Source organism: Bos indicus, chromosome 10 (genome assembly GCF_029378745.1).
Source record: "Bos indicus isolate NIAB-ARS_2022 breed Sahiwal x Tharparkar chromosome 10, NIAB-ARS_B.indTharparkar_mat_pri_1.0, whole genome shotgun sequence".
Taxonomy (NCBI): domain Eukaryota; kingdom Metazoa; phylum Chordata; class Mammalia; order Artiodactyla; family Bovidae; genus Bos; species Bos indicus.
Window position 1 is genome coordinate 71,032,507 of NC_091769.1, and position 11,227 is coordinate 71,043,733.

The 11,227-nt window shown below is 41.6% G+C and overlaps 1 non-coding gene across 1 annotated transcript; it reads left to right on the plus strand.

The window, feature by feature from the left end:
* The first annotated feature begins 9,426 nt into the window (after nucleotides 1-9,426).
* On the plus strand, nucleotides 9,427-9,498 carry TRNAR-GCG (transfer RNA arginine (anticodon GCG)). Its single transcript has one exon. It is a non-coding gene; the product is annotated as a tRNA-Arg (tRNA).
* Nucleotides 9,499-11,227: the final 1,729 nt, after the last annotated feature.

Below are 11,227 nucleotides of genomic sequence, written 5' to 3' on the forward strand. Positions count from 1 at the left end.
ATATTGAAGGAAACAGTTTCCTCTCTTTCCTCACATCAGCCAGTGTCCTGTCTCCAGGGCTTGCCCAGACCCCCCTTGCCCCTCCATCATATGTGATGCCAAGGTCCCTTAGACATGGCAACTTCCATTGTGATCTGAGGCACTGGTCAGTCAAGAAGCACTCAGCATTGCCAGACAGCTGGGGGTGTCCCGGGTGTGCATGGGAAGCTGGGAACTGGCCTCGGGGATAATTGTTTTGGCTGCAAAGAGGTTGCTGTTTCAGCTTTCTCACAGCAACGATTCACTGATGGCACAGAAAGAGCCTTTTTGTCCACTCCCACTACAGACACATTCCAGCTGTTTTCTTCTAACCACTGTTGTCCCCCACCCTTAGATAGCCAGAATATTTCTCTTAGGTGTATTTATTTCTCCTTAAAAAAGAGAGGAATAAGAAAAGGAAGGTGATTCTATTCTAGTCACTTCCCCAAAAGTATAGGAGCTAGGTAACTCACCACTCGTTCACATTACATTTTCTCTTCTTTTCTCTCCTTGTACCTCCAAGCTCTGGATGACGTGAGGTGAAAGCACCCTGTCAGCCCTGGACTTATGCCACAGCCATTTTCCCTCATGACAGCTCATAAAATGCTGCACAGTCATTCCTGTATGAATATATATGAGAAACTACTGAGACAGTGTAAGAAAGTCAAGAAAAAGGCAGCCGGTCCCCTGCCTGAGTCTGTGATGGGTCCCATTGGACAGAATTTCTGCTGAGGAACTGTAGCGACGGATGCTACCCTAGGGGAGGGGAACTGAGCTTGCAGGTGAGGGTAAGGCAGAGTCTCTTTGGCTGCTGCAGCCTTCAGAACCTAGTTTTTCCCACTGTCCACTAAAATGGAGATTTCATTTCAGATATATTTTTGTCTTTAGTTTAAGAAGTCAGAGCATGGTGAGGGAAGATGTGATCTCAGTGTGCGCTCAGACCCGTTTCTCTCCCGCTGCTCTACTCTCTAAGGCAGTGGGGCTGACGCCTGCCTACGGGATGACTCCCAGCCTCCTGTGTCAGCTGGCTTCTGGCTTAGGACAACGTTAGAACAGTAGGAGGTTGGGGTTGCAGGGGGGACGGAGCACACAGTTCGGCTCTCGGCTGTGAACGCTCTCTTCAGCATGGCTGCACGCGCCCTGCGACTCAGCTCCCCTGGACAGCTCCATTGAGGTGCCAGTGTCCTGTGACTTTGGCTTTGGTTGCTGGAAACCCCGCTGCCTCCCTTTGGCCTTCTCTGCCATTGCTCATCTCTGGTTTGCCTTGCTCTCCTGTTTGGCTCTCAGCTCTTTTTTCACCCTTGTACCTAATTCCCTGCATTGATTTCCCTTTATTAAGAAATGATAAAGTCGTTTCCCTGTTGGATCCTGACTGTTCCCTGTAGGCAGCTGGGAGGAAGTCAAGCATATTTAAATACTTTCCAAACAGTAAATGCAGTGAATGTTTGTTTCTAGATCACCTTGGCAATAAGTCAGCTTACTTAATGCAAACATTTGGAGGCTGTTATAATTAGACCTCTGCTGTTTGAATGATGTATGGTAATTTAAAAATTTGAAAGTCAAGAAAAATGTACTAGATATGTGATGGAAAAAAACAAAAAGGGTCCCCAAGATCTCCCTTTATGTTAGTTTTCAGAACTCATGGGCACTGCCTGCCTCCATTCCCCGCCCTCTCTCTCTGAGGAGAAAAAGGGCAGAACATGGGCAGATGTGGGCAAAGGGTGTTGAAACTGCCCAGCTTCTTTTGTTCCTTTGCCTCGAGGCCTGGGTGAGTGAAACAGATCTGTTTGTGCCAAGAAAGCTATATATTGTGGTAATCAGCTCCCTCTTTTTATTTCTTGGCTCCATCAAGTCCTCAGTCTATTGGAGTCTGAGGTTTTGGTAAAAATGCAAAAACATACTTTCTATTATGATCTGTACATTTTCAGAGGGGAACCCTCATAAATGTTCAATTCAGCTTTTATACACAGGATGCATAAAGTGCAGTAAATATATACACAGACATTTGTGCTTTGCTGCTCTAAAAAGCATGCTTTTAAGACTAGAATTTCAAAGCAGCCTACTCGAGGACATTTAATTCCACCTGGGACATGGGTGGTGTGAGACCTAGTGGCTGCTCAGACACTGTATTGAATTCATGCACCTTTAGCCACAAGGAAGGAATTCACAGCAAACCAACTTCTTAGTATAGTTCCAATAAAATCAGAAGCATCCAGGCCAGTTATAAAACAAGGCCTTCATTTATAGAGGAAAAGTGTTATAGAGAGTGACATTCAACTGCTGAAGTGGTCACCCTGATTCGATTGATAACAACAGACTGTTGGAATTTTCGGGGCACGTTTACATGTCCCAAATCTTCTCAATGAACAAAACGGATGTATAAGTTGTGTTACGTGTATGTTAACAAAAATTAACTTATTCACCACTGCATCCAAAAATAAATAAATAAAAAGGTATTATTTCAAAGAATCATTTGTGGATTTTAAAAAACTGTTTTTCACCCCCTATTTTTAAGAGACACAGAATAGCACACAATTCAAGCAAGGGCTTTCGTAGTTATGCTGCTTAGGATTCTTCAGCTAGTAGGATGCTTGTGTGATAGGATGATTTGTTGAGACATTATTTTCCCTTTTCTTTAATTTCAGGCAGAAAGGCAGTTTTCTGTGTTCTCTCTCTCTTTTCTGTGTTCTCTTAACTCTCTGTGTTATCTGGTGCCAACAGTCTTACTTCATTAAGGTGATTATGTCAGGGGTGTGGGGTGCAGGGTAAGTGTGCACGCCTTTGAAATGACACATCTATGACTGCACATCTCCATTAAAGTGGGGAGACAGTGGCAATTCCTGTGACAACATTTCCGGAACTGAAATGCACAATAGTAGCTTATTGGATGAAAAAAGTAAGGTCAACAAAAGCTAAGTAACTTGCACAGCATTACACAGATAGTAAGTGGTACAGCCAGGATTGAAAACTTTATGACAAAAAAATAAATATGAATTAGTAGTGTTAGCTATAATGTTGCTATTGTTATCTCTATATATTAGCCCTGTGACCCTGAGTTCCATCCTTGCAACTCACTTTCCCTTGTGTACTCCATGAACATATCAACACCTTTTGGCATATAGAGAGGTGCTGTATGTTAAATTATATTTAAATACATAAACTGAAAGTAGCCCATCAATTCTTTTTTTTAATTAAATTTATTTATTTTAATTAGAGGCTAATTACTTTACAATATTGTATTGATTTTGCCATACATCAACATGAATCCGCCACGGGTGTACATGTGTTCCCAATCCTGAATCCCCCTCCCACCTCCCTCCCCATACCGTCCCTCTGGGTCATTCCAGTACACCAGCCCCAAACTTCCTGTATCCTGCATCGAACCTGGACTGGCGATTCGTTTCAATGCCATTCTCCCAAATCATCCCCCGCTGCCTCTCCCACAGAGTCCAAAAGACTGTTCTATACATCTGTGTCTCTTTTGCTATCTCTCCCATACAGGGTTATCATTACCATCTTTCTAAATTCCATATATATGCGTTAGTATACTGTATTGGTGTTTTTCTTTCTGGCTTACTTCACTCTGTATAATCGGCTCCAGTTTCATCCATCTCATTAGAATTGATTCAAATGTATTCTTTGAGTAATACTCCATTTTGTATATGTACCACAGCTTTCTTATCCATTCATCTGCTGATGGACATCTAGGTTGCTTCCATGTCCTGGCTATTATAAACAGTGCTGCGATGAACACTGGGGTACACGTGTCTCTTTCAATTCTGGTTTTCCTTGGTGTGTATGCCCAGCAGTGGGATTGCTGGGTTGTATGGCAGTTCTATTTCCAGTTTTTTAAGGAATGTCCACACTGTTCTCCATAGTGGCTGTACTAGTTTGCATTCCCACCAACAATGTAAGAGGGTTCCCTTTTCTCCACACCCTCTCCAGCATTTATTGCTTGTAGACTTTTGGATTGCAGCCATTCTGACTGGCGTGAAATGGTACCTCATTGTGGTTTTGATTTGCATTTCTCTGATAATGAGTGATGTTGAGCATCTTTTCATGTGTTTGTTAGCCATCTGTATGTCTTCTTCTATTCTATTTTCTCGTCTTTATTTACCATAATCAGATAATACAAATGGCCATAATATTTTCCTAAGCTGCCATCTAAATCTACCAGTTTCTTGCTGTCCTCTCTCCTTTACTTCCCCATCACATTCTTCTGCTTCTTGCCTCTCCCCTCCCTCACAATAATTCCTGGAAGGATGGTTGGAGGTAGAAAAAGTCCCCTATTATACAGCTTCTGTCATCAACAATCCTGAATTCTTATTGTCATTTTTTTTAACTTGTTTATTTATAACAACCTAATTGACATATAATTCCCGTGCCATAAAATCCATCCTTTCAGAGTGTACAGTTCAGACGGGTTTGGTGTTTATTAAAGTTGTGCAACTATAACTACTGTGTAATTTTAGAACATTTCATCAACCCAAAAGAAACTCTATATAATCCTCCATTTTATAAAATATTATGGGGGATATCTGAGAAAATGATGATTGCAATTACACATGGTTATCAAGTAATCTACAGGACAAATACTTTTTCAAACCAATCAGTAGAGTTGTTTGTTTATTTAGTAAAGTAACCTAGAATGGAAAGCTCAGGTTCATATCATATATTCCAACAATTGTATCTCCAGTAATGTGTGAAATAGAAATGCAGGACTATGGGAAACAAAAGGCATATATAAGAGAGTTCTTAGCATCATTATTTAATAGCCTTAAATGGAAAAACAACCAAATGTTCATCAACAATGGAATGGATAAATAAATTGTGATATATTCATAGAATTAAATGCAGCATAGCAATAAAAACGATTTTAAAGCTGCAGCCGTATGTACCAGCATGTACAAACTTCACAAAAATAATATTGTACCAAAGAACAGAAAATGCATGCTATATTAGCCCCTTGATACAAAGTCCCTGAACAGGCAAAAAATAAACTCTAGTGTATTAACTAATATACAGCATACACTAGAGTGAAAGTACAAAGAGAAACAAAGAAATGACAACCATAAATATCAGTATGGTGATGACCTTTGGCGAGGAGTGAAGTGGTTGTGTCTGGGGTGCTATTTTATTTCTTTATCATTGTAGTGGCTGTGTCAATATGTGCATTACACTATTTTATTAAGCTGTATGTTTACATGTTATGGACTTTTCAATACATGTATTTAGAACATTTCAAGAAAGTAAATAATAATAATGAAGATAGCGTGGGATTCTAGTGGGTTGGCCTATACAATTGATGAACGGACCGAAATTTAACCTGATGATGACAACCTAGATGTCAGAGGGAGTGAGAAGGAAGCTATCAAGGTGTCTCATAGGGTGGGTCAGCCCTTCTGCTGCTAAGTTGCTTCAGTCGTGTCCGACTCTGTGCGACCCCATAGATGGTAGCCCACCAGGCTCCCCCATCCCTGGGATTGTCCAGGCAAGAACACTGGAGTGGGTTGCCATTTCCCTCTCCAATGCATGAAAGTGAAAATTGAAAGTGAAGTCGCTCAGTTGTATCCAACTCCTAGCGACCCCATGGACTGCAGCCTACCAGGCTCCTCCATCCATGGGATTTTCCAGGCAAGAGTACTGGAGTGGGTTGCCATTGTAAACCACCAAGAAAGGGGTAGATTGTATCTCAGGGCCAGTGTTTTCAAGCTATGCTCCTGAAGCCTGAGGAACTGTGGCAAGATGCCCAGGGATTGCCTTGGCCAAGAAAGGAATGGGTGGGTCTTCTGGATTTCCAAAAACAGCTCTACTTATATCTGTTTTATAGTTACTGGTATTATTGATTGGGGAAAAAAAAAAGCAAAGCCTAAAAGTTGAGAATTATGTTTTATCTGGCAGAAAAGACTGAAGACTTAAGTCCAGAAGACAGCTTTCCAGGTAGCTCTGAGGGACTGCTCTGAAGAAGTAATGGAGGAGCCAGGGTATGTAGGAGTTTTGCAACAAAAACCAGGTAGTAGGAACATCAAAGGGTTAGTGTTAATTAAAGAAAACCAGACATCTCATGTTAATGAATTTAGTGAGTTTTTCTATGTATGGGAAGATGCAAGAGTCTGGGCTCATTGAAATCATTTTTTTTTAATGTTCACCTTGACTCTCTGAATCCGCCTGCAATTCAGGAGACCCAGGTTCGATCCCTGGGTCAGGAAGATCCCCTGGAGAAGGGAATGGCTACCCACTCCAGTATTCTTGCCAGAATTCCATGGACAGAGGAGCCTGGCTACAGCCCATGGGACTGCAATGAGTCAGACACAACTGAGCAACTAATACACACTTTTAACTCTCTAGGGGCAGTATCCTGCTTTTCTCCATCCTGAATCCCCTAAGGATGCACAGTTGGGGGTAACTACAGTGGCTGTTATAGCTTGATGGCTACAACATCTTTTGTTTACCAATATGGCAGGCAACATTTTTCAACCACCGTATACAATTTCCTTTGAAGAAATGGTTCATGTCCTAAAACCCACTGCTGAAGTGTCTGTCAACATTTTAAATGTGCATACTCTTCTGAGGAAATCTTTCTTGAGGAATCTATTAGATAGAAATATTGTAAAATGTGCAAAGATATGAGGGTATTGTCCATGATATTTTTAGTAATAGTAAAAAAAAAGGAACTACCGAAGTGTTAATTAATTAAATGTCATGGTGTGTCCACATGTGGAGAACTATGAAGCCATCACAGTAGAACGTGGCATATCTAGATTAGCTCTGCTCAACCCTGTAACAGTCAGTGACTCTTCCTATAATGAATATGTTTAATGACCTCTTTACTATTGAAAATGAAATTCAGAAATAATATAACCTTCTTATGCAACTATAGTTTTAGAAACCAATATAACATTTTAAGTAAAATGTGAGGTAGAAATGGAAGAAAAACAGCTTATATATTAATATCTATGGTAGTTGATGTTATGAGTCATTTTGCCTGGGTCACATGTGCCCAGATGTTTGGTCAAACATTACATTACTCTGGATGTGACTGTGAGTGTGCCTTTAAGTGAGATTAACATATAAATCAGTAGACTGAGTGATGCAAATTGTGCTCTCTGATGTGGGTAGGCCTCATCCAATCAGTTGAAGGCTTGAATACATCAAAAAAATGTGACCTTCCTCTGGGCAAGAAACAATTGTTTCTTCCTGGCTGCCTTTAAACTGGGACATAGTTGTTTTCCTTCCTTCAAACTTGAACTGAAACATCAGCTCTGCTTGACCTTCAGGTTGAAGCTGCAGCATTGTCTCTCCTTGGTCTCCTACTTACCAACTCATTCTGCTGATCTTGGGCCTTGTCAGCTTCCATCACGTGAGTCAGTTCCTTATAATAAATCTCTTTGTATTATTCAGGAGAAGCCTGATTAATACAATATCTATTTCATTATGTAAATCTTCAGGCATGGTGAAATTATGTTTTACCGTGCCATGTTAATGCTTTGAGGCAACATCTATAAATGCAGACCAATTCAAAAAAAAAGGCAAGCTTCCCTAACTTTACAGTAATTGTATTTCCTGAAAACTTCAGGTAATGCATGTGTATTGAAACTGTGCAAAAATACTTTCTGTTCACCAACATATGGTTCTTGCCTCAAATACTTATAAATCAATTTTTCATCTACATAAATGACTGAAAGTGAAAGTCATTCAATTGTGTCTGACTCTTTGCGACCCCATGACTATAGCCCACCAGGCTCCTCTGTCCGTGGAATTCTCTAGGCAAGAACACTAGAGTGGGTTGCCATGCCCTCCTCCAGGGGATCTTCCCAGGGATTGAACCCAGGTCTCCCACATTACAGGAGGATTTTTTTTTTTTACCACCTGAGACACCAGGAAAGCCCACATACATGACTCTTGATATTCAAAAGTCATGCAAAAGGCTGAATAGTGTTTTATTGTGTGGGATCAGCATGAATGTAGCATCCTCCAATCATCTGAAACCCAAATCAGTGTCATATATTTCTATACGGAGAGTACAGCCTTCAGTGAGAACCACTGATCCTTACTGAAACTTTTCAAGGTAATAATTGTGGATGCATGTGCATATGATGTGTGTAAAAATAATTATGCACTGTATCTGTTCCATGAATTTCCCTGCTGGCTCAGTCAGTAAAGAATCCTGCGACAATGCAGGAGACCTGGGTTCAATCCCTGGATTGGGAAGATCCCCTGGAGAAGGGCATGGCAACCCACTCCAGTATTCTTGCCTGGAGAATCCCATGGACTGAGGAACCTAGAAGGCTATAGTCCAAGGGCTGCAAAGAGTGGAAGAGAACTGAAGCAGCTTAGCACACATGCATGCACTGTATCTGTTCCCTAGGGCTGCCATAACAAATTATACAAACTTAAATCAACAGAAATTTCTTCTCTCACTGTTCTAGAGGCCAGAAGTCTGAGATCAAGGTGTCAGCAAGGTTGGTTGCCTGCAGAGGCTCTGAGTGGGAGTCTGTTCCACGCCTCTCTTCAGGGTCCAACTCTCATATCCATACATGACTACTGGAAAACCATAGCTTTGACTGTACAGACCTTTGTTGGCAAAGTAATATCTTTGCATTTTAATACACTGTCTAGGTTTGTCATAGCTTTTCTTCCAAGGGGCTGAGTGCCAAAGAATTGATGCTTTTGAACTGTGGTATTGGAGAAGACTCTTGAGAGTCCCTGGGACTGCAAGATCAAACCAGTCAGTCTTAAAGGAACTCAATCCTGATTATTCATTGGAAAGACTGATGCTGAAGCTTAAGCTCCAGTACTTTGGTCACCTGATGTGAAGAGCTGACTCATTGGAAAAGACCCTGATTCTAGGAAAGATTGAAGGCAGGAGAAGGGGACAACAGAGGATGAGATGGTTAGATGGCATCACCGACTCAATGGACCTGAGTTTGAGGAAGCTCCAGGAGATGAGGAAGGACAGGGAAACCTGGTGTGCTGTAGTCTATGGGGTCACAAAGAGTTGGACACAAGTGAGCAACTGAACAACTTCAGGGTCTGGTGGCTGCAGGTAATCCTTAGTGTTCTTTGCCTTATAGATGCCTCATTCTTGTTTCTGCCCTTGTCTTCACATGGCTTGCTCTCTGTGTGTCTGGGTCTTCTTTTCTATCTCTTATAAGGGAACTCATCATTGAATTTAGGGCACTCCCCTCTTCTAGGATGATCTCATCTTAAGCTCTTTACCTTAATCACATCTGCAAAGTCCTTGTTCCAAATAGGGTCACATTCTGAGGTTCCAGGTGGATGTGAATAGTGCAAGTTGAGTAGTTTTCATCATTTAAGAAACCTCTCATTGTTGTAAGCACAGGACAAGTAGATTGGGAGCACAGGGAATCTTTTTTTTTTTTTAATCAGCTAACACCTACTTGAACTTCCCTGGTGGCTCAGATGGTAAAGCGTCTGCCTGCGGTGCAGGAGACCCGGGTTCGATCCCTGGGTTGGGAAGATCTCCGGGAAGATCTCCTGGATCCTTCCTGGAGAAGGAAACGGCAACCCACTCCAGTACTCTTGCCTGGAGAGTCCCACGGATGGAGGTGCCTGGTGGGCTACAGTCCATGGGGCTGCAGAGTCGGACGTGACTGAGCAACTTCACTTTTACTTTCAACACCTACATAGAGAACTACATGATGAGAATTAAGCTTGGGTGTGGCCGATCAAGACCATCTTCATGCAAAAGAAATGCAAAAAAGCAAAATGGCTGTCTGGGGAGGCCTTACAAATAGCTGTGAAAAGAAGAGAAGCAAAAAGCAAAGGAGAAAAGGAAAGATATAAACATCTAAATGCAGAGTTCCAAAGAATATCAAGAAGAGATAAGAAAGCCTTCTTCAGCAATCAATGCAAAGAAATAGAGGAAAACAACAGAATGGGAAAGACTAGAGATCTCTTCAAGAAAATCAGAGATACCAAAGGAACATTTCATGCAAAGGTGGGCTTGATAAAGGACAGAAATAGTATGGACCTAACAGAAGCAGAAGATATTAAGAAGAGATGGCAAGAATATACAGAAGAACTGTACAGAAAAGATCTTCACGACCCAGATAATCACGATGGTGTGATCACTGACCTAGAGCCAGACATCCTGGAATGTGAAGTCAAGTGGGCCTTAGAAAGCATCACTACGAACAAAGCTAGTGGAGGTGATGGAATTCCAGTGGAGCTATTCCAAATCCTGAAAGATGATGCTGTGAAAGTGCTGCACTCAATATGCCAGCAAATCTGGAAAACTCAGCAGTGGCCACAGGACTGGAAAAGGTCAGTTTTCATTCCAGTCCCAAAGAAAGGCGATGCAAAAGAATGCTCAAACTACCACACAATTGCACTCATCTCACATGCTAGTAAAGTAATGCTCAAAATTCTCCAAGCCAGGGGTCAGCAATATGTGAACCATGAACTTCCAGAAGTTCAAGCTGGTTTTAGAAAAGGCAGAGGAACCAGAGATCAAATTGCCAACATCTGCTGGATCATGGAAAAAGCAAGAGAGTCCAGAAAAACATCTATTTCTGCTTTATTGACTATGCCAAAGCCTTTGACTGTGTGGATCACAATAAACTGTGGGAAATTCTGAAAGAGATGGGAATACCAGACCATCTGACCTGCCTCTTGAGAAATCTGTATGCAGGTCAGGAAGCAACAGTTAGAACTGGGCATGGAACAACAGACTGTTTCCAAATAGGAAAAGGAGTACGTCAAGGATGTATGTTGGCACCCTGCTTATTTAACTTATATGCAGAGTACATCATGAGAAATGCTGGGCTGGAAGAAGCACAAGCTGGAATCAAGATTGCCGGGAGAAATATCGGTAACCTCAGATATGCAGATGACACCACCCTTATGGCAGAAAGTAAAGAACTAAAAAGCCTCTTCATGAAAGTGAAAGTGGAGAGTGAAAAAGTTGGCTTAAAGCTCAACATTCAGAAAATGAAGATCATGGCATCTGGTCCCATCACTTCATGGGAAATAGATGGGGAAACAGTGGAAACAGTGTCAGACTTTATTTTTCTGGGCTCCAAAATCACTGCAGATGGTAACTGCAGCCATGAAATTAAAAGATGCTTACTCCTTGGAAGAAAAGTTATGACCAACCTAGATAGCATATTGAAAAGCAGAGACATTACTTTGCCAACAAAGGTCTGTCTAGTGAAGGCTATGGTTTTTCCAGTGGTCATGAATGGAT